This window comes from Ambystoma mexicanum, unplaced genomic scaffold (genome assembly GCF_040938575.1).
Source record: "Ambystoma mexicanum isolate Mex_15411 unplaced genomic scaffold, UKY_AmexF1_1 Mex_scaf63, whole genome shotgun sequence".
Taxonomy (NCBI): Eukaryota; Metazoa; Chordata; class Amphibia; order Caudata; family Ambystomatidae; genus Ambystoma; species Ambystoma mexicanum.
This window is the reverse complement of record NW_027182481.1, coordinates 1,094,096-1,118,062: the sequence shown is the minus strand read 5'-3', so window position 1 is coordinate 1,118,062 and position 23,967 is coordinate 1,094,096. Positions and strand designations below refer to the sequence as shown.

The 23,967-nt window shown below is 51.9% G+C and overlaps 1 long non-coding RNA gene across 1 annotated transcript; it reads left to right on the top strand.

The window, feature by feature from the left end:
• The first annotated feature begins 239 nt into the window (after window positions 1-239).
• LOC138562541 (uncharacterized) lies at window positions 240-18,585 on the top strand. Its single transcript, XR_011299343.1, has 2 exons — window positions 240-459; window positions 18,069-18,585. It is a non-coding gene; the product is annotated as an uncharacterized lncRNA (long non-coding RNA).
• The last annotated feature ends 5,382 nt before the right edge of the window (window positions 18,586-23,967 follow it).

Genomic DNA, 23,967 nt, shown 5'->3' with positions numbered 1-23,967 from the left:
AAAGAAAGAAAGAAAGAAAGAAAGAAAGAAAGAAAGAAAGAAAGAAAGAAAGAAAGAGAATCGCCTGTGGTCTAATCCTCTTTCCATTACTTGTGTCACAGCTTTGCTGAGCTCTGCCAGTGATTCCGGCGCCAGGGGAGGCCTGGGGGGAGCCGGTGGGGGGTTGGGGGCGGTGGCGCTGCCATAGTCCATCACACAGCAGGCCCCCTGCACCCCACTCTTCCCCCATTCGTCCTTGGCTAGCAGCAGATGGGGAATCCCACGCAGACTGGGGGAGGGGGAGGGGGAGGCACCCCAAGGTGAGAAAAGGGCAGGGTGGTGACGGAAAGTCGGCCCATCCCAATAAAAGGTGCTTTATAAGGCAATCCCCTCCCCCCCTCTATGTTCCAGGACTGGCTGTGAGGACACGGGATTCGGGTACCGGACGCAGCGCGCGGCGTGAGGCCTGGAAGTAGCAAGGTGAGGTGAGGTGAGGTGAGGTGGCTCTGCGGGGAAGAAGGCATGGGGGGGGGGGGGTTGCATGAGTGCAGGCAGAGAGTTTTGGCAATTTGGGGGCATGCGGGCCAGAGCTCGCTTGTGTGGATAAGGGGTCCGAGGGAGGGAACACGTGGGTCCGTGGGAATATGGGGCTAGGCGCCATGTGTGAGGCCGTTTGAATGCCAGCAATCACTTGTGGGGTGGAAGGGTGAGGGGAGTGTCTGCAGGAGTTGGGGTAGTCGGGCACGGATCAGACTTTGCGCCGTGTGGGCAGGTGATGGGTGGGTGCCGCTCAGGGGGGCTTGCGGCCGGTAGGCGAGGGATGGTCGTCCCTTAGACTGAGTAAGGGGCAGTGCCACAGCCGTGTGTGGCCAGGCATTCGGGTGACCATGCCAGAGTGCCAGGGTCTGTGCCATGCGCGTGGGCTACCGTGTGTTGCATGTCACAGTTGAGGGTCTGCAGGGCTCGCGTGTTGGGTTCTGCTATGTCCAGGGGTTGTACTGTACATTAATGACCCCGGCCTCGCAGCTCCGAGTTCAAACGCTCCGCCGCTTGCAGAGAGGCCCCTCACTTGAATCATTTCCTCTGTGTGTGTGTGGGGGGGGGGGAGATGCTGGTGGCCGCTGCAGGAGGCCCGGCTCCTTCTAAAGGCAATCTAGAATACATGTAGCCCCCAGAGGCAAGGAATCGCCAAGCTCTGGGTGTGCATGCTAGCTCCGGCCATAGCGCGCTCACACATGGCCTTTCTACCACACAAATAAATGCATAGGCCATGCAACCATGCACAACACACCGAGATGTCTCCCATCCTCCACCCAACGGAAGCAACAGAGCCGTGCATCTGTTAAACGTACTGAGAAGAATCATTTGGTGACTTCATACCGTGTGAATATCGCCTAGATGCCGCACGTTTCTAAGCGCTGTACCTGTTTTACTTGCCATCATTGCACACCTGTGGTACTGAACGAATCATTCTAGGGCATGGGGCGAAGGGCTGAGCCCCCCTGGCCGTGTCCTGCTTACATGTCAAAATCATTGCAATTGAATGATCTGCCCAGTAAATAGTTGGACGCCCCCACCCGCCCCCCTCAATTATCAACTGCAACTATTGGAGAAGTTGCCCAGCTTTGCGATAAAGCAGCGCTCCCACCTACTATTTAGTGATTGGTTCTGTGGCCTTGTTTGTAAGCATATCCTATATTTGCAATGTAAAGGCCGTATCCTAGCTCAGTCTGTTGAGTGCATGCTGCAGACGGCGCTTCATCTTTGTGTGGTTAAAGATGAACACTAGGGTGTGTCCTAACTCTTGTCATATGGTGCAGTGAGGACCCAGGCTGAGTCCGGGTTCAGTTCGCACGGCGTGTGTTCCACTAGAGGCCGGGGTACCGCTGTGGAGGGGTCGCATCACTCGCAGAGATGCTCATTTCAGATTGAGGGCAACATGGGATGGGTTTATGGGTTGGCATAGCGATGGTCCGCTGAAAGGGATTGGGGGTGGGGTCTTGATCAGTGTTTGCGGCCGCTACTGTGGCAGCAGTGCTTAAGGGGTTCCTGTGCTTGGCCTCTGGCCCCAGTTGGGGAGAGGGTTTCCTCGTGCGTGGCTTATTGATGGGTTCAAACGCGGTGCGGGGAGCTCCCATGTTTGGTGGCGCGGGTGCGTGCGTTGGGTGTTGTGTAAGGGGATGTTTGCGGCAATGGGCAGAGTACTGCAGGCGCGTGCCCGCTGAGACAACGTGGCCTTTGGGTGTTGTGCAGGTGGCCTCCGGCTTACAGGTGTTGCCCTGGGGAGACTGCCCCTCCCCCATCTTCCCAGGACAGATGTTGCTGCAGACCAGTGGCCCCTCGTTGTGCGCGTTCCAGCACCATGCTTGCCCTTCCCCCTTGGGACCACAGATACCAGAATGCAATGGGGATTTATAGCGAATGTCGGGAAGGGAACCTTATGCTCGGGGCAATGTTCATAGAAGTGCTTGCACCAGGTTGCTGCTGTCGCTGGATGGGGGAGGGGAGGTTGTGGGTGGTGTGGGTGGCCCGTGTGGGGCAGAGCAGGGTCTGGTCGCGGGCGGAAGGGGCAGGGTCACCGGGTAGGTGCCGCTCTTGTGCGAGCCGAATGGTGCTTTGGGATCCATTGGGGGAAGCGCGCTGGTTGCCTTTTGACTGGGATTGCATGGAAGGGCCGGTGCATTCTGGGTGTTGAAGTCTTGCTTCGCGTCAGTGCACGCAGTTTTCGGTCGTCGTGTATTGCAGACGCTCCTGTTCTCCCCCACTCCTTATTCAATGGTTATGTTAGGGTGTGTCCAGCGACTCCTTTACTTAGCGTCCCCCCGCCCCCCAATCGTCACTGTCCTGCATCAAGGGTGGGCGGGGGAGGAGACGTTAAAAGTCCTGCCACTTCCTCCCCCAAATTGCAGTGTGTGCATGTCCATACAGTTTCATTCACGCCCCCAAACCGCCCCCCCCCGCCCCTCTAAGCTGAGTCATGGCGGATTAGCAGCGCTCTAGTCCAGTATTAGTGCCCTGGCCTCGCCGTATCTCGCACTTGATAGGTGTTTGTTGAAGAATTAACGCATCTGCTTCTTGGAGCTACATGGGGGTCGGGAAATGACATGAAGTAGTTGCGTTTAGTTTCAGGCAAATCGGGACACATTGCACCATTAATTCAATGACTTACCTTTGTTGTAATTCTTTGTCCACCTCCCCCTGCCCCCTGGGGTGCTGCCCCGTGGGCGCTTTGAAACAGTTGTGCTTATTGTATAACCGCTAACAAGTGACCGATAAATAGAATATCAATTTTGAATCCAGACGGGAAGCTCTTGCCTTCTAGTTCTGTTACTTCTCAGGTCTTCTGTTTGTTTTTATCGAAATCCTTGTGTTCCAGAGCCCCCCCCTCCTCCTCGTCTGATTATCTCTCTAAAGTGATTCACCACATCTGTTAGGTGGGACCCTCCTGTGTGCGTTGCCCCTTTAAGGGGATGTGTTTTCTTGATGTGTATGGCCCCTTTAAGATGGGCCATGACTTCGTCATGGCCCAAGCTAATAAAAGGAGCCCCTGCAGGCACGTGAGATAGAGCGGCTGCAGACTCCCAAAGAGGAACGACTGAGTCCGTGTCTCATTATCAATGTAGGTCCCAGGCCTACACGTGGAGGCACAGGCCTGCACGCCCAGATGCTGAGGGACCCGCGTGCCAGGATGGCAGCCGAGGTCCCCTCAGTCAGAGGCCTGGCAGGCTGTGACCCCACGCCAGGGTGCCGAGACCCATGGCACCCGGGACCATGCCGGATGTCCATGGCAGGCCCCCACCCCACACATGGTGGGCCTGCACGGCGCTAGCAGAGATAGCGCCCAGGGGCGCCTGCCGGATGACCATGGCAGGCGACCCCCAACAATGGCGACGAGGACCATGAGCCCGCGTTGCCCCCCCTGCTGCTAGGAAGTGGTGGGGGGGGAAGAAGAGTTTCCAGCCCCACCGCGGTTTCGCGTGGCCTGCGCCTTACCGCCGTGGCACTGGGCGGTGTAGGCCCGGGCTTCCCCGCAGTGAGGCATACACCCAGCAACGTTCCGCCGCAAATAAGATGGAGGTGAGGTGATCCATGGCGTGTTTCGCCCTGGCCGCGGCCCTCAGTGGTGGGGGTGCTCGTGCGGCCGGGATCGAGGCACGGTGGCACCCTGACTCCTGCGACGTTCATTTGTGCAGGGGGAGGGGACGAACACCACCCGGTGCGGTGGGACATGTTGCGAATTACTCCCCGGCATCCTGCCATACGGAGGATGAAGGGGTGTGCCCCCGGAATTGCAATGAGCGGTGTACGCCGCGAAAGGAGGGGCGAATGGCAGACCCCTGCGGCATCCGCTGGGCGGAGCCGTCGTATCGTGCCTGTGGCCCTGGTGCGCCTGCCGTTGCAGAGGCCCAGTGGCCATCCCGCCCCAGAGACTGCGGATGCTGCTCCAGTCCGGAGCAAGCAAGAGGAGAAGGAGCGGCGTCTGCCGCGAAGCAAGAGGCCGTGCTGGCCCGCCCCTGTACGGTGGGTCCTCTGTCTTCCCCCAGCCGCGAGAAGGTGGAGGACGCGCTGGCCCGCCCCGCGAAGAGGAGAAGGAGCGGCGTCTGCCGCGAAGCAAGAGGCCGTGCTGGCCCGCCCCTGTACGGTGGGTCCTCCCCAGCCGCGTCCCTCTGCGTGGAGGGTGCTCGTGCGGCCGGGGGAGAATCCAGTCTGCTGCTCCCTGCGGCGTTCGCTGTGCTGTGGGGGTGAGGTGGGGATGCCAGCCTGAAAAAAAAAAAAAAAGAAAAAACAAAAGAAAAAAAAAGGAAGCTGACGCGTGTGTGTGCTGTTCCGGCACCCCTCCTCGGGGTGCGGGGATGCCAGGCAGCGGAGAATGTCGCGCTCCAGTCTAGCACGAACAACGGGAGGTGGATTTCCCCTGCAGGTGGCAGTGCTGACTGGTGTTGTGCTACCGCCAGAGTCCCCACAGTGATCACAGGCCCGGCAGAGCTGTCGGATGCTCCAGTCGGGAGCAGGTGGATAGGAAAATACCCGTGGAAGATCCCGGGCCGCTGCGGGTGAATGCTACTGTGCTCCAGCGGGAGCAGAATGGAAATAAAATACACATACATGCTCCCTGCTGGAGCGTATTCAAGGACAGCTGATGGCCCTCTGACAAGCATGGGCCCGGTGGGGAAATAGAAGAAGAGCTCCAGTGGGAGCGGACGCCTGGAGGTGGGTTTCCCATGCAGCAACAGCATGGTTATGCGCGTTGCAGTGCTGTTGGAGCCCAAGGATGATTCTGGGCTGACAGGCGGTGTGAAGTTGGGTGCAGAGTCCAAGTCCCTGCAGAAGACCATAACTCCCATATGACGGGAAACAGCAACACCACAGCCTATCAGTCAAGAAAGATAGCTGTTTTCCCCTAAGAACTGTTCAGACATCCATACAATCTGGAGAGGACAAGAAAGGCTAACCTCAGGCATACCAGAGGGGAAGGGCAGGACGGCAAGATCTGAATTTGAGGCTATCCTTCCTCGGGTGCTGGTGCAGTCATCCTTTCCTACTACGGGGTAGGTCGGGGAGGTCGTCGGGAAGTAGATGAGCAGCAGCCCCCACAGCGATACAACCCACACCCAGACCTGAGTGAGGTGGGCAAATATGGACCACCAAATGCTTTTGGGGATTGGCTGCCTGGAGCTGTGTCCTGTTGTCAGCTCGAGGAGAGCACAACAAAGAACGCGGCCACAACAAGCGGGGGGGAAAACACCCCAGGTCGACTGAGGCAGAAATTTGACCCCGAGGCCCAATGGCAGCAATATGTCACTAAAGCGGAGCATCTCCAGCAGCGCCAGGATGGTTCTGCCACCCTCCGGCTCATCAGAATTCCACACATCGACAGTGGGATCTCCACCCTCATGCTCATTGAGGCTCTCAAGCCAGGACGTTGGAACTATCTGTGCACTGGACACCGCCCTAGCAGCGCCATCAATGAGGCGCTGCATGGGGTATGAAACATGCTGTGCTGCCGGACACTCAGAGAAAATCAGGCGTCATTGCGCGACTGCGGTGCCAGTGCTGTCCATCAAAAAAATGTTGTGCTCACGGGGCAGGAGAAAAAAAAAAAAGGCCCTCCAGCACCGGGGAAGTGGCGCAAGGTGCTATCAGGTGGCTCGAGAGGGTGGCTCCCACCACAAACCTGTGACGCCAATCCAGCCCAGAGGTGGCAGCTGGGTAAGACCTGGCACACCGTTACAGTAGTCTGAGGGGAAGGCCAACCAGCGCAGGGGTTATCGTCTCCCGGAACAGCACCGTCAAGCATAAACCACCCTGCCCACCATATCGGTGGCCCTGACTGCCCGCCACTGAAGACACCCTGGCGGCCTGTTGCTGATGACACCTTGCGCGCGATGCCGTCGAAGGGACAAGCTCAACGGGGTTTGGGGAAGATACCTGCTGGAACCCCTGAGTTCAATCGACAACTTGTGTCTGACCAAGTAACCAGGCAGCTGTGGGCCCTAAAACCAAGAATCAGTGCATCAGTCGAGAAATGGGTTGCAGCTCATCATGAGTGCTTGTGTGCCCTTCTGTGCCCCTGGAGGAAAGAGATGTGCAAGAGCGGGGGAGCATCGCCAACAAAAAGGGGTGAGTGATGCCATATCACCCAGTACTTGATCAACAGCACATGGAGCTGCCTGGATGCCCTGCAACCGGCGTCTCGCTGCTCTGCTCAGAACATCAAGGGACTAGGCCGATGTGGCCCCTGGTGCCCGCCAGGTGCGGCTTTGCCGGCCGGGAACTATGCCATCAGACTAGGCCGATGTGGCCGCTGGTGCCCGCCAGGTGCGGCTTTGCCGGCCGTGAACTATACCATCCATGGACCGGAACTCGGGAAGTGACTCCTGAATGGATGCGGATGGGAGATGGACTGGTCTAATGCTGCCTTGCGATTGTTTAAAGAGGGCTCAGTAGTATTGTGCTTTGATGCTGTGAACCTGCATAGTAGCTAGATGTTTTAAGTAGTTTCAGCAAAGAATAATAGGGTGAGGCTGTGATCCCGCAGTGGTGTGTGTGCATGTAACACCAGCCGCCAACCATGGCATCTGTTTGTGTATTTCCCGTTCCGAGCCCCAGGTTAATAAAGGGTTTTTGCGAACTGTGGTGGAACTGCCCCCATTCATCTGGCAGCTCACTTGCCACGACTGTCACCTGTTTCAGTGTGTTAGAAATGTGTTAATATATGTTAGGGTTGTAGATAGTATGTGTTAGGTCTTTAATGGTTTGAGCAGGCTGAGTATGTGGCGGTGGCCTGTCTCGTTATTTGCCTGCCCCACAAGTTTTAGACCAAAAGGTACGTCATTGTTTTTATCAGGTGGAATGCCTGTGTGTTTCAGCACTGTCTTGTTTGTTCATTATGAAAAAGGAGGAGTGTTAGGTGGGACCCTCCTGTGTGCGTTGCCCCTTTAAGGGGATGTGTTTTCTTGATGTGTATGGCCCCTTTAAGATGGGCCATGACTTTGTCATGGCCCAAGCTAATAAAAGGAGCCCCTGCAGGCACGTGAGATAGAGCGGCTGCAGACTCCCAAAGAGGAACGACTGAGTCCGTGTCTCATTATCAATGTAGGTCCCAGGCCTACACGTGGAGGCACAGGCCTGCACGCCCAGATGCTGAGGGACCCGCGTGCCAGGATGGCAGCCGAGGTCCCCTCAGTCAGAGGCCTGGCAGGCTGTGACCCCACGCCAGGGTGCCGAGACCCATGGCACCCGGGACCATGCCGGATGTCCATGGCAGGCCCCCACCCCACACATGGTGGGCCTGCACGGCGCTAGCAGAGATAGCGCCCAGGGGCGCTTGCCGGATGACCATGGCAGGCGACCCCCAACAACATCCAAATGTCTCCACCTGCCGTGTCTTGAAGTAACTGTTACTATTCAACAGAATTAAGAAAGTTGTGAGCAGTCTCACATAGGCCAGTCTCACATAGGCCAGTCTCACATTAGGCCAGTCTCACAGTAGGCCAGTCTCGGGGTCTTGATTGCCTCCCTGCTGAGTTATTCCTATTTCTGATCTGATATCCCCCTACTTGCTGGAGTCATACTCTCATTGTGGACACTTTGTTAAAGATGTAGGACCCTGCTCTCAAGCTTTGCTTATTCCTTTTCCCAATCAATTCAGAGTCCAACCTCCTCTCTAATCGTGTAGACACTTGTGTCTTACCCTGTTCATTCTCTCTCTCTCTCTCTCTCTCTCTCTCTCTCTCTCTCTCTCTCTCTCTCTCTCTCTCTCTCTCTCCTCCCCCCCCCCCTCTGCCGCAGATGCTGCCCGGATCATCCTGCCGTGTATATCTGCAGTTTCCTTCTCTTTGTTCAGTTTTCTTCCCTTACTTTCCACTTTCTCCCTTTCTGGAATGTGCTCTGCCTTCGCCCTCTCTTCCACGTGCAAGATCCCCCGCACACATTTATTTATTTCCTGTTGGCATCGCGGCACTATGTCTCCTAGTTGCATATTTATAACGTGCTTAATACCCGGGTATCAAACCTGTGGTGCTTCGTGTCTTCTTGTTTCAAAGGCGAGCAGGTTGCCACTGAGCTATCCTCCCGGGACATTTGCCCATTACACATGCAATATGTGTGCAGGCCACTGCAGAGACTCTTTGTGTGAAACTCATCTCCCCCACAGCCACTAGGCGGGCATGTGTGCTTACGTGTGTGTGTGTACTGTTAGCGAGCTTGTCAGTGATAATGCTGCAACTCACTCTCAAGGTTAGTAGTTCAATTCCCAGTTTTCTCCTCCAAATCCCATAGGATCGCATGAAATCAAAGTAAGTGACACCTGCAGGTGTGTCTGGGTACTCATGCCTTGGCATTGCCACGAGAATGGATTGAGTGCACACATAGACAAACAATGATTGCAAGCTATATATATATATATATATCAAATGTTTCGGCCTATTGGCGGCATTCCACCTAGGACCCAAAACTCAAAATGTGCTATTTCTATTGCAAGGGTGGAGAAGTATGAGTCTGACACAGTGGTGGCATGTTTGGTGGCAAAGGCTTTATTATAAAATGAAATAATAGGAAAAACCTATCTTGCCCTATTTCTATGAGTGGTTGCCCTACCTCCACAAAAACCCTAAACACTCTGTTAGGAAGTCCGTAAAAGTATAATGCCCACTGTCCTGCGTCTAAACCTATTTCCATCCCTTACACTAAACTAACTGACAAAAAAGTGGGCCTCTTCTTGATGAAGAAGGAGGCTTCTCTCGCTCTCTGGTCACAGTCCTATAAAGTTCAGTGACCCAGTTCCCAATTATGAAAGGGGGGGGGTCTCCTCCCCCTTCTTTCTTCCTCAAACTGTAGAGCCATGGCTGGTACACTATCCTGTCGGACTTGACTGTAGAATTCAGAACTCCAGCAAATATCTCTTCCTTTTGAAATGGGTTCTCAACCCTTGTTTTCAGCTTCTTTTACTCTTTCACATGGGTCCCAGATCCCTCTGGGCTGTCACTGGTTCTCCCTCAACTTGTTCTCTCTCGGGTTCTCCTCGACTCTTTCACATTGGTTCTGATCCCTCGGCACTGTCTCGTGTTCTCTCAGATCTAGGGCTGTACCGAATAGCATATTTAGTATTCGGCCGGATACCGAATAGTTTGTCAACTATTCGGCCGGAGCCGAATAGTGAGCCGAATAGTTTTTTTTTTTTAGGCACCCCTATGCAATACAATCTCGGGCCACCGGCTTTGGCCCGGTGGCCCGACAAACACAACATTATTGCGGTGAGGCCGCGGGGGTTCCCTGTGGCCCCGCGGCCTCACCGTGCTCAAGGGGTGAGGCACATTTCACAGCGAGGCCGCCGGGGTCGGCAAAGTGCCCCGGCGGCCTCATGAGTCTGGGGGGGCCGCTCCTGTAGGAGCGGCCCCCCAATGCAAAATAAACATCGGGCCACCGGCTTTGCACCGGTGGCCCGACAAACAAAACATTATTGCGGTGAGGCCGCGGGGGTTCCCTGAGGCCCCGCGGCCTCACCGTGGTGAGGGGGGTGGGGGGCACCGAGGCCGCCGGGGTCGGCAAAGTGCCCCGGCGGCCTCATGAGTCTGGGGGGGCCGCTCTTGTAGGAGCGGCCCCCCAATGCAAAATAAACGTCGGGCCACCGGCTTTGCACCGGTGGCCCGACAAACAGAACATTATTGCAGTGAGGCCACGGGGGTTCCCTGAGGCCCCGCGGCCTCACCGTGGTGAGGGGGATGGGGGGCACCGAGGCCGCCGGGGTCGGCAAAGTGCCCCGGCGGCCTCATGAGTCTGGGGGGGCCGCTCCTGTAGGAGCGGCCCCCCAATGCAAAATAAACGTCGGGCCACCGGCTTTGCACCGGTGGCCCGACAAACAAAACATTATTGCGGTGAGGCCGCGGGGGTTCCCTGAAGCCCCGCGGCCTCACCGTGGTGAGGGGGATGGGGGGCACCGAGGCCGCCGGGGTCGGCAAAGTGCCCCGGCGGCCTCATGAGTCTGGGGGGGCCGCTCCTGTAGGAGCGGCCCCTCAATGCAAAATAAACGTCGGGCCACCGGCTTTGCACCGGTGGCCCGACAAACAAAACATTATTGCGGTGAGGCCGCGGGGGTTCCCTGAAGCCCCGCGGCCTCACCGTGGTGAGGGGGATGGGGGCACCGAGGCCGCCGGGGTCGGCAAAGTGCCCCGGCGGCCTCATGAGTCTGGGGGGGCCGCTCCTGTAGGAGCGGCCCCTCAATGCAAAATAAACGTCGGGCCAGCGGCTTTGCACCGGTGGCCCGACAAGCAAAACATTATTGCGGTGAGGCCGCGGGGGTTCCCTGAGGCCCCGCGGCCTCACCGTGGTGAGGGGGATGGGGGGCACCGAGGCCGCCGGGGTCGGCAAAGTGCCCCGGCGGCCTCATGAGTCTGGGGGGGCCGCTCCCCCCCAATGCAAAATAAACGTCGGGCCACCGGCTTTGCACCGGTGGCCCGACAAACAGAACATTATTGCGGTGAGGCCGCGGGGGTTCCCTGAGGCCCCGCGGCCTCACCGTGATGAGGGGGTATGGGGGGGGGGCGTCACTTACCTGGTGATTGGGTCCGGGTGCTGGCATAGGAAGTGAGGGACGGGAAGAACTGTTCCCTTCCCTCGCTTCCTATTTCAACACGTTAGGCTGGTTCCTCTGTGGTCAGACTGCAGAAGCCAATAGGCAAACAGCTTGTTTGGCTTCTGCAGCCTGAACACTGTCAAACATTCTATGATTGGCTGTCATCTCCCAAACAGGGAGAGGGCAGCTAATCATAGAAAGTGGACTTCGGCTTCGAGTCCCTAAACAGAAACTATTCTGCCGAAGCCGGATAGCTGTATTTCAGCCGAACTTCGGCAGAATAGGGACTCGAAGCCGAAGTTCGGTACAGCCCTACTCAGATCCCACATGGCTGTCTCAGGATCTCCTCGACTTGTTCTGTCATTCCTTTCTCTCCTGTGTGGGTCCCAGACCTCTTTTTATCCCCTCGGGGTCTCCCTGACGTGCTTTTGGCCACATACGCTTGAAAGTGTCTCTTCCTCTTGTATGGGTCCATAACTCTTGTGCCTTGCCTTTGCAGGCGTTGTCCACTTTCATATGGGTCCCAGACCCTGGTCTGTTGCTCTGTCAAACAGAACAGACTTGGTGTACTCTCCAGCCAGGTACTGTTCCACATAGGGTATGTTATACAGTTAGATCCAGCTTTTCTTTTCCCTTATATTGCTTTTGTGTCTTTAAACCAGGTTTGCTTCTGAGATTCACTTGGGTCCCAGATCCCTGTTTGCTGGTCTTCCAGGACACTCGGTTTACTCTCCTGAAAAGTGTTTACTGATGCTGTATGTCTCTTTGTATCTCTTGGGTTCCTTGACCCCTGCATTATCAACTTCCACTCGTATTGGGTTCTCGACCCTCCTTAGGTTCCCCTGGTTCGGTTCCCTGCCCCCTCATGGACCACGGCAGCACCTGTACCTTGTTTTCGGTTTCCTGCTGTGTGGCATGTTCCTCAAGCTCCTCCGAATCTCTGTGCATCCTTCCAATCCCCTGTCTCTCCTCGCACTGTCTGCTGCATTCCTGCTTCTCCTTTATTTAGTCGGGCTGCACGGATTCGCTCCACGAGGCATCTCAAGCCTTCCACTCACTTGGGTTCTCTTCTGCTTCTTGTGATCAGCTGGGTTTTTGGCAGCTCCTTCAGACGGCAGCTTCATTCCACTGTCTTCCCTGTCTACAGCTTCTTCCTGTGTTTCTCCATCTACTGCATTCAAACTTCACTCTCGGTTTCTACGGGGCAAGCTCATGTTTCTAGGCATTAGACAAAAGTGTAGGTAGATGGGGACAGTGGAAGTATGCATGAATTGTGTGTTTTGATTGAGGGGCATACACACAAGTTAGTGTGGGAGGAGGCATGATATTGATGTGCTGTTGTGGGGGGTGAAGGGATGCTGAGCGAGCTTCCCATATATGTTGTGAATACACCCTACTGTGTATTCTTTTGTCTTATTTCCCATCCCCACCGCCTGCATTATTGTTCCATGAGGATCATACAGGGGTGGAAGAGGGATGCTACTGAAGGGGGTGCCTGACACAAAATAACATTGCAGGTGAACAACCATCAACCAGCCTCGGATCTTCACCAGCACTAAGAGTTCGAAGATGGGGACCTCCTAACTGCCAGCCCTTGTCGCATCACCTGGAAGCGGCATAAATCGTGGAGCTTGAAATCCTTGCAGCTTATTATGAAAACAGCACTTGTGGTAGGATTTTCATTTTAGATCACAAATAGCGTTGCTATGAAAGAGCGCTTTTAATTCTTAAATGCTCATCTAAATTCACCAACAACCGTGTGGCATTGAGCTGCGTATTATACTGCCTATCATCATTCTGAGGCAGTCTGCATTGTGGCTATGTGTGCAACTTTCACATGGGTCCTTGTTTTCCTGGCACCACGCAGCATTTTGAAGATGGCTGCCTTCTTCTCATTTTGAGAAGGCCCCCCGGACGTCATTCTCACTCATCTCTCTCTTCTTGACAGGCTCGTTCTTCCTTAATTTGGCCTATCCGGGACCGGCAGGCTTTAGCTGGCCCCCTTTTGAAAGGCCTACAGCTAGGGCCCTGTCTTCTCCTGTCTGGTCCTGGCTGAGCTTTGTGGCCTCCCTCTTTCCCAACCCTTCATGATGCACCTGGAGTTGGGGTTCCCTATACTGGCAGTCCTGGGCTATGTGACCCTCCCCCCCCCACCCGTTCAGCAATGACATAAGTGAGGACCTGTTTCTATGCTGCCTGCACCATCTTCTGAACATCGAGTCTCTCCCAAAAACCTTATTAACTATCCTCTGAAAACATTTTCCTCTTACTGTTGTTTCTTGGACTTCACCCTACTGCCACACCCCAGTACTAACCTGCTTATATACCTGTTGACCCACAAAAAAATCATATTTTAGCTGTGTGCACATATTGATGTCCTGCTGCTGTTTTAAAATGTGTAATTTAGCAGTGCGCATAACCTGCTTCATGAGTATGTCCAGTCTGCTTGTTCCTCCACCCCCCTCAGTTCCCATTGACACTCTGTTCTGTTACTCCCTTCCGCCCTCCTCAGTCTTGTGCCCTGTCTCTCCCCACCTCTATCTACAGCTCTCCCCGCACCGCTGTGACCTCAGCCTGGTTAAGTGTACCTTACTCTTTGCAGTTCACTATGGTGCTCTCTATCTCGCCTATCTTCTCTAACTGCTTCTCTATCTCTTATCCTCCTCCCCTGACCAGGTCCGCCAGGAAGAAACTCAAGAAGGACATGCTGGGCTCTAACCTATTCCTTCGATTGCAGGCACCCATGTCTCTGCCTCTGCCAGAGAGACTCACACCGACATACACCTTGTTGTTCCCTCACCCGACCTATGGACTCTCCATATGATCGCTCTTGCCTTCCTCACCCATCAATGGTGGGACCCGCTGGGTAGTCCTTCTTGCCCTCTCCACCTCCAGGGTCATCATTAATGTCTACCGCAATGGTACCGTCATCGTACGGTGTCCTCAGCCCAACCTTCTACTCTTTGATAGGCTCCTCCCCTGCCTTTTCACCCTCCCTCTGCCTTCTGCACCAGTTCCTCCCGCAGCCCTGACGCCCTTGCCAGCTGTGCCCACCATGGCCCCCTTGCCGCATTCTAACCACCTTTCAACCTACGCCACGGTATCCTTGCTGCCACCCCACACATTGACAACCCCATCAGCCTCCTCCTCCTTGGTGAACCTGCCACCCACTAACACAGTATCTGGGCTCCCTTGCCCCCTGCGGCCCCTACTGCACTAGCTCCCTTCTCAATCACTATGGTCCTGGCTCCCTTGCCGGCATTGACTACTCTGCCCCCTTCTACCTCTGTCCCTCAGACACTCTTGTCACTTATGCGGGTGGGGGGACCACTGTAACCTGCTCCCATCTGTAAGACTTTCACCGATGGCAATCTGCTCCACATTGCCACACTTAACACTTGCTCAGCTGTCAAACACTCCTCTGACATCTGCAACCTCCTTGACCTCCTGGATCCTGATGTTCTTGCCCTCACTGAAACTGGTCCAAGGAGTTTTGACACACTTCTCCCGGAAGGTTACAAGATACTCTCTCTGCCTAGACTAAACACACCAGGTGGGGGAGTAGCACTGATCTTTTGGGAATGGATCCCTGTGTCTGTCATTCCCATGCAGACCTACACATCCTTTGAGTGCCTGGTCTGCAGGCTCCCCCTCTCTCCTAACTCCTCACTCCTGCTGGCTACCTTCTATAACCCACCTGGTCAGCCCTCCCTCTTCCTCTCAGAATGGTCTGGCCTGAACTCCTCCCTCCTTTCTTCCTCTTCTCAACTCCTCCTACTGGGTGATCTGAACATCCATCCCAACTCACCTGATTCTTCAGGACCTTTCTGCAACCTTTGCGACTCTCTCTCTCTCTCTCTTTCCATCTTACCCTCACTGCCAAAGCACAGCACTGGCCACACCTTGGATGCTCTCATCTCAACTGAAATTCCTCTATCTATCCCTCTCACTACTTCACTCTCCTGTACTGATCACTCTCTCCTCTCTTCTCACTTGAAGCTCTCCTCACCTCTCGCATCGGTAAGCCCAGCACTGTCTCCTGCCTTCAAGGTCATCTGACCCATGAAAAGAGTGTCAGTAGCTGCCTTTGCCTCCACCTACTCTGCACATTCCACTCCTGTGGCTGACTCCCACCCTGACACACCCCTCTCTCACTTTAACCTCTCAGTTTCCAACACTCTTAATATTCTTGTCCCTGTCATGAGGGTATGACTGAACCCTACCAAACGTGCAACGTTTGGTATGACTCCGAACTGGCTGCCCTTAAACGCAAGTGTAGGGCAGCCGAATAGAAAGGGGATTGCCGGGGGCATCCTCTGTCACTGGCCTGCCGCCCCATCCAAAGGCAGACGCTGAATCCTCTCCAAGAAAAGATTCTTTATTCAAGCCTGCATCTCTGTGGCATCCAATAAAATGGATGAACCTTTCAAAGTCTGTAAGGAATCGGCCAACCCTGCCGCAGTCTCCTCCTCCATTTCACCCACCTAGGCCCTTTGCTCGGCCCTGGCTGCACACTTCAACTCAAAAACACAGGATATCCTACTCTCTCTCTCTCTTCCTCACCACCTCATGCAGCAACATCTCTTGTACCACCCTTGGCCATCTCAACCCCCCCTTCTCTCTTCTCTCACTCTTATCACACCTGAGGAGGTCACTAGACAAGTCTTGTCTACGTAAGCCTCTTCCAAGCAGGTGGGACTCCTGTCCCTCCAAAACCACCAAGGACAACATTGAGTCTCTCGCCTTAGCCAACCTCTGCAACCCCTCCTTCGCCACTGGAGTTTTCCCCACTGCTCTTAAGCACTCCCTTGTGCACCCTCTCCTCAAAAAGCCTTCTGCTGAGCCTTCCATTCCGGCCAACTATAGCCCGATCTCTATCACTCCTTTTCTGGGCAAACTCCTAGAGAAATTCGCTATTTCCCAGTTTACCCTCCACATGGAATCTGTTGGCTGCTTATATGACCACCAGTTTGGCTTTAGAGCATCCAGAGCCACAGAAACTGCTCTTTTGAACACCCGTGAAGATCTGATCTCAAATCTTGATATTAACTGTCCCTCTGTCCTCATTCTACTTGACCTCTCCCCTGCCTTCGATACGGTGAACCACAACACCCTCATCGCACACCTCTGTGATATCCTGGGCATCACTGATCAGGCCCTGGCGTGGCAATTCTCCTTTCTCTCAGACAGCCCATCCCAAGTGGAACTAAGGCCTTTTATCTCTTCCCTATCACTCTCTCTACTTGCAGTGTTCCCCAGGAACCTAACCTACCCCCCCCTTGTTTTTCAAAGGCAACAATGCAGCTCCCTGGCCTATATGATAGCCAGCTTCACATTCAACTTTTAGCGTTACGTGGATGACACGCAGCTCTCTTTCAGGCTACCGTTGGCCTCTTCCTCACTCATACCTGACTGTAAGACAGATTGTCCTCATCGGGTCCCCTGCTCCTGCCTCCCTTGGCCCTGCGCTTCCACCTACCAACGAGGCAAAAAACCTGGGGGTCATCTTCGACTCCACTCTCTCCTTCACGTCTCACATCGCTACCAGCTGCACCTTCTCAGAAGTATTCTACCTTTTCTCACCTTCCCCCAGAAGCTCACCATCTCCAGAGCCCTGGTCCTCTCTAGGCTTGACTACTGCTACAGCCTCTTTCACAACCTGCCCTCTTCTACTCTCCGTCCTCTTCAACTCATCCGGAAACAGAACTGCAAGACTTACCCTTGGCCTCAAGCCCAGGGACCTCATCTCGCCGGTGCTAAAATCCCTTCACTGGCTCCCCGTGGCTGCAAGGATTAAGTTCAAGACCCTTTGCATTGTCCACAAGGCTTTCTGGGGCCTGGGCCACTCTATATGCAACCTTCTCTTCCTAAATACTCTCCTTCCCGAGCCCTCTGCTCGTCTTCCTCCAACTGCGGGTGAGCCATTTCTCCAAGCAGAGACTTGGGGGTGAGAACTTTATCCTCTGCAGGTGCCTCCTCTGGAACAGCCCCCCTGCCTATCTCCGTCTTGAGCCGGATCACCTTAAGTTCTGGAAACTCCTCAAGACTTTCCTCTTCTCCTCCCCCTCCTCTCTCCCCCTCCCCTGATAACCACCTCTTTCTGCTCTCTCGCTCTATCTCCTCTACTTCTGCTCAGTTTCGCTGCCTGGCTGCCTGGTGCACCTTCAGAGCGTCACAAGTCCCAAGCTTTCCTCGCCAGTCTCCTGCACTTGCCCCCTGGCCTTGCACTTGCCACAGCACTACTGCACTTCAGTTACGACCCATGAGAGTGGTGTCTCTCTGGCACACTTTACCCTATTGCCCCGCCTAAGCACTTCTTTTTCTGTTCACCTGCATAATATAAATTTACCATGCCTAGTAATATCATTTGTCTTGTCATCCCTATGTCTCCCCCTCCCATGCATAGTTGCGCTTTGAAACACTGCGTGTAAGTGTATGATAAATAATCAATCAATCAACAGGGTGTATTTCACCTCAGGGTTCTGCTGGCACCATCGATAAGTTGAGCTTTGCTCTCTGTCTTTGAGATTTCCCTTTGCACCCCACACTGGGATATATCCCAGCTGCTGGCAGTTATCCATCTACAGTTCCTTGTGACTCTACCTTTCTAGCCTGGGAGTCCTTCGCGATGTCTCTCTTGCGGTAAAACATGTTTTGTGCGCTCGAGTTGGTTAGTAGTACCGCTGTTACCCTAGTAGTAACTGGAAATATTAACATTACTTTAAAATCATTTCTCTTCTATGTGCTGCTCCTCAGAGCTAAACTGCAGCTTCATTAATACAATACTTTTTTGTGATAATTATATTACAAGTGCCTATAAATGCAATATACAGTGTAAGTATCCTGGCTGTGTAAATCACTAACCTGTGGCTCTAGTCTACAAAATGTGTAAGTACATTAACTGTGCCCTTATTCTGCTAAATTAAGTTAAAGAATGTTTTTTTGATGAATTAATGATCATTGTTGCAGAGCATATTTCCAATCACTGTCTAATGTCCTTTCTCTTTGGTTTTAGCTCCAGTTGATTGGTCATTAAGATGGCTCTGGAAACAACACTGTTGGTGTTCCTCCTGCTGGGGGCGTTCTCCGGCACCTTCTCCCAAACACACTGCAAACCCCCTGCTGGAGAGAGTCGTCCTCAGACATTCCAGCGACAGCATTACGACAATCCGAAGACAAACCACGGAAACAATTACTGCGGTGCAATGATGCACAAAAGGTGTATGACAAACCAAGACCCCCCGAAGACAAAGTGCAAAGAGACCAATACGTTTGTCCACGCCCCCAAGAAAACCATCCAATCGGTGTGCAGCAATGGCGGCACACCTTACAAAAATAGCGCTAACCTGAGAGTAAGTAATGCGCCTTTCAGTGTCACGACCTGCAAGATCAAAGGCAATTCTGGGACCCACCCATGCGAGTACAAAGCGAACTCTGACACCAGGAAAATCGTCATTGGGTGTGAAAATGGAGTGCCTACGCACTATGATGAAGGCATAATTGTGCCAAAATAAAGCAGATGATTAACACCTGTTCCTGTTACTCTCTCTTTTCTCAACAAAACCATGTAATTTTCGGGAAAATGCAGAGCCATCCATAATATGTATTTTATGTTGCAGCCGGTTGGCTTTCATTGCACTAAAAAGATCAGCATTTGGATGAGGCCTGGTAAACGCTTGTACTATTCTGCAGTATGTTTGGACTTGTCTTGTTGATGCAATAAATTCTCATCCTACAAGACGCACCTCTCAACAAAGTTCACTATTTTGTGTAGTGGCCGCCGGGGCAGATCATCCACAATGGGCGATTTTTCCCGCGAACATCGGCTATTATGCGCCAGCCAAAACCCACTAGTAAAAACGCTGAGTGCTCCTACAGCTGCAGCTGAGTGTAAACTCCTGGGATGGCTTAACTGGGAAATAGTTCCAGTTTCTGGGTGAGTATCCCTAATGGGTCATATAAGGCTGGGGGGCATTTTGCTGCAACCACCTGAGCAAGCCCGGTTGGGCTGGTTTTAACTGTCAAAGTGAAATATGGTTTTCCTTTGACAGTTTCAGTTCCCTGTGTGCATGCAAGGTGCGGTGGAGGGGGCGTTTTGCTTTCCCAACCTTGCACACCTGATTGATGAAGCAGGCGGGGGAACTGTAGGCCTAAATGTGCATAGGGAGTTCTACTGCACCTCCCCCACAAATTTAGGTCTCACTGGGTGGCCTTAAGAAGGCGCTCTGGCACCACTGCACTATTCCCTCCCGAATCAGGAAGCTCTCTGCTTCTTGGTTCCTGATACATGCAGGACTGGAGCTGTATGGCCCTCGTGGCATGCAGAATCCAGGCCGGGGCTACAGATAAGAAAAGAAATGTAATTAAGTATACATGTTTGGATATATGTATACATGCATGTGCACAAGCACGAGTTTATATCTGTATGTGTGTGTGAGTGAATGAGATAGTGCCAACATCCTAAAGGAACAAGCTAATAATCACAGTACTATCTGAGAGGGCACAAGCTAATACTCACAATACTATCCTAAAGGGACACTCTAATAATCACAAGACTATCCGAGAGGGAACAAGCTAATAATCACAGTACTATCCGAGAGGCACAAGCTAATAATCACAGTACTATCCGAGAGGCACAAGCTAATAATCACAGTACTATCCGAGAGGCACAAGCTAATAATCAGTCTTATCCTAGAGGGCATAAGCTAATAATCACAGTGCTATCCTAAAGGAACAAGCTAATAATCACAGTGCTATCCTAAAGGAACAAGCTAATAATCACAGTCTTATCCTAGAGGGCACATGCAGGACTGGAGCTGTATGGCCCTCGTGGCAGGCAGAATCCAGACCGGGGCTACAGATAAGAAAAGAAATGTAATTAAGTATACATGTTTGGATGTATGTATACATGCATGTGCACAAGCACGAGTTTATATCTGTATGTGTGTGTGAGTGAATGAGATAGTGCCAACATGGTAAGTGTTATTACATAGCTAGGCTTGCCAGCATTGGTGGTACCTGTATGGCCATAGGTTCACGCTGTGGCATGAAATTTGTTTACTTGGATTCAAAGATCAAGCAAACATAAGTGTCTTACATCAGTATATGTTTTACTACAAAGGGACATTGTTTAAATCACAAATGTATTCTAAATTTCATCAATTTTACTTGATGTGGTTACAAGTATATACATTTCATATTACTAGTGTCCACTTTCACACAGCCACACTTTTACAATAAAGAGGTATATTTCAAAACACACATTCTGTAATTAACCACATTAATTCTTCTTGATGTTATTGTCAGTCTCTATTTTTCCATTGCTAGAGTCAACCAACAACATTAATTCAGCTTAATGTCGTTAGTTGTATCTAATTTTCATATTTCTAGTGCCGACACATGTTTCAATCCATTTTCGTCTTATTCAACGCTAAATAGATTAGCCTTGTGTCACACTGAAAAAGTATTGTGAAGATTAGCCACTCGTCATACTTAGAAAGAATTGTGAAGATTAGCCACTCGTCATACTTAGAAAGAATTGTGGGACTTGAGTATGTTACATGGGAATACTGGCATATTTGTGTGCAGCCAGCAGGGACATGTCTGGCACAGCCAGCATGAACACAATTTGTATTGGCATATATGGGGGGACAATGCATTATGGAAATGCATTGGGAAATGCCCATGTGCACTTTTAGTGACTTGAATCAGTTGCAATTTGTAATGTCACTGTTATGAAGACGCAGGAGGTGACAGGTAAGGTTCAAAGGAAGTATTTATAATAGCTAATAAATGGGAAAAGACCCCCAGCAAATGCAGAGGTTCCCTTCCTCTCTGTAACTTCTCCAACTGACATAAATAGAACACAAATAAGAAACACAGCAAGCAAGGTTCTATGACATCATATAGAATATGGTGCATCAGAGAGCTCTCTCTACATGCATTTAGTACAGGCAGGCTACCTGCTACTTGGGAAAAGCATCACAACAGTTACCCTGCAAAACTGATTGCAGACAGTGTGGCTTTTGACCTAATGTTTCACATAAAGTGTGCTAAAAAATGCACCACTTTAACCTATTGCATTAAAACATTTTTCCCCCACCTTAAAAAAAAACTTTTGGTTAGTTTGGGCTCTCTCGCTAGGTTTGCACTCTCTCCCCTCCCCCCCACCCACCCCTCATATTCGTGGGAAACATTTACGCCGTCAATTAAAAAAATAAATTGGTGGCCACAGTTTCAATTGGAAGCTTCAGCAGTTCATCAGTGCAGTCTTGTCTTTATAAGATCTGCATCCCTTGATAACAATATACACTTGAATTTGTTTTCCCCTCTGTGGCACGATGCCAATGCTAACTGGGCAAATGATATATGCTAACTGGGCAAATGATATATTCCTATGACACAACCGATATATGCTATCGTGTACATCACACATTAAGGATCATAGTGTCGACCTAGTGCAGGCTTTTTGCAAAACATTAACTTGCATGTGATAAGAAGCTCTTCCTGCCTTAACAATTCATCCTCACACAATTAAATAGTTTAATTTTATCACCAGGAGTAGTGAACAGAAAGCTGCTTCAAGTGCCACGCGTGGGTTCATGAGTGTGCAAACACATACTGTGCCTTGTATCCAGCTTCCCTCTACAATGGATGCATGCTTTTCCATACTTGGCGGATGTGGGGGGGTAGAGAGGGGTTGGTGGTGAAGAGGGAGGGATCGAGCCGCCATTGGTGGGATTCTATTCACATGTGTCTTCGTCCTCTTTTTGACACGTGCACTTACTATACCCGTTGGTGTCATGGCAGCACTGAGGTGGGACCGCGCCTGATTTGCATATGGCCTTTCCCCTTTCTGTAATGGGTTGGTAGGCCAAGAACAATGGTCTGGAGGGTTGCCCAGAGCAATGCTAGAGGTTAGGATTGATTCTAAACCTTCGGGCCATCACCTCTTTATTTTTGACATGGCAGCAATGTGCCTGCCCTTCCCTGTTTTATGCAGGTCAGTGGTACAAGTGTACCATGTTTCTGTCATTTGATTGCCACTCAGGTGTGAAGGCACGTACATCTCAGTTTTAAATTGAATACATTTACATGCCTTTGTGGATGCAACCTGCACTTGCATAAGCCCAAAGGTTTCATAGAAATGCTTTGATTTTGAAGTGTGAATGGCATGTAGATGCGCCCACTGTCCGGGGTCCACACGGCCTACACTTTTCACCTAACCTGAGACTGGGCAATCGGCTTCCACCCCAGCCCCCTATTTCCTGGTTGCTCGTAGATCCCTTGCTGCCAAATTGCCTGCTTTTCCCTGTTGTTAGCGCCCTTGTATCTCTGCTTCCCTCACTGCGTACTTCCCCCGCACCCTATGAGCTCCCTTGTATCTCTGCTTCCCTCACTACGTAATCCCCCATATGATTTGTAAAGCATTATGTTGCTTCCCAAAGCTCACTCCACACTTAATAAACAACCCTAATGATAATAATAGAAACTGAAAACATCCTTGCACAACATGAGTCAACAATTGTGATTAATGAAAAATGGGTATTATCGGCCTTCAGTCCATACTTGCAGGTAATAAAATGGCCTTGCAAGATGTTATTAACTTTTAATTGTTGGTTAATGGAAGGTTGCTTTGGTCTATGAGCATCCATTTGGAAGCAATACATCTGCCATCTATAGGGCCCCAGCTTTCCTATCCTATGAAACACATGTTTACATCAGCTAGGCAGATAGCTAAACTGCATCAGAGGCCCATGTGTGTTGCTCCATGATAAAGAACAGCACTCATTTTGCAGCTAGGTGAAAGATGACAGTCTGCAACTTTAGCATTTGTCTATAGTCGGCTTAATGTCCAGACTCACATTAGCATCCTGGCGGGGGTTTCTGCCAATCAGGTGACTAGGAACGCCGGCTTGAACCGTCGGTGCAAGCACGCATTCCATGCCGCCTGACAGCTAGCTCCCCCCGCTGTCATCTCCCCACACCCCACCTTCCATCCCCGTTTTATTTAATTTTTCCATGACGGCCATCTTTGTAAAGGATTTTCCTTCCTGCAACAGGACGCATGCAGCATCCCATTGAAGAAAGGAAAATCATTTTTATTGTTTAGCACCCTGGACTACCGCTTTGGTAACCCGCGGTGCTAATGGCCTTAACACCAGATCTGGCACTCCGGATTAACGCTACAGTGAAAACTGAGGAAACATAGTAACATTCTGAACTGTATGTATGGGATTTAAAGAACTCAAACATAGCTGGGAATGAACAAAGTGCTATTCATAGAGGATGAATCCGTGGGGTAGGTAATAGGATGGATGCAGGGAGAGCGCAGATAGATGGTAGGGGTAGGAGGAGAAGAGGAGGGGAAGCTCTGGAGCAGGGGAAGTTATGCTTAGTAATCAGCGAGTGGCAAGACGCTGTATGAAGAGTATCGTCTTCTCTTCTTAAAATGTAAGATGGAGTAAGCCAGTCTTATCTTTGCTGGTAACCTGTAACCAAGAGACAACGTCCGTAGCAGAAAAAGGTATGTTTCCTGGTTGTGTCCATCTTGCAGCTCTTTGTTTCCAGCCGGGCAAAGCGGTGGCTTCTGGTGGCGCTGGTGCATCAACCTCCTGAGATGGTGAGTTTCTCGGCTAGCAACAGTGGTGTTTTGGCTGTGACTGCTTTGTGCATGATGCAGGCATTCTTGAACAAACATGGTAAGTGCTTGTAAGGGTAGGCAATGCAGCTCCTTGAGGATGGTTTGATTGGGCCAGGTTTCTTATTCCTGTGATGAGGCTTGCTGGAATGTGCTGGAGGGCTTTGAGAGAAGCCAACATGCCATCTGGGACTCCTGAGAGTAGGGTGTTGCCCGTGTCCTGGTTGCTCGTGTCCATGGCATGGACAACTGCTCATTAACTCTGGATAGGGAT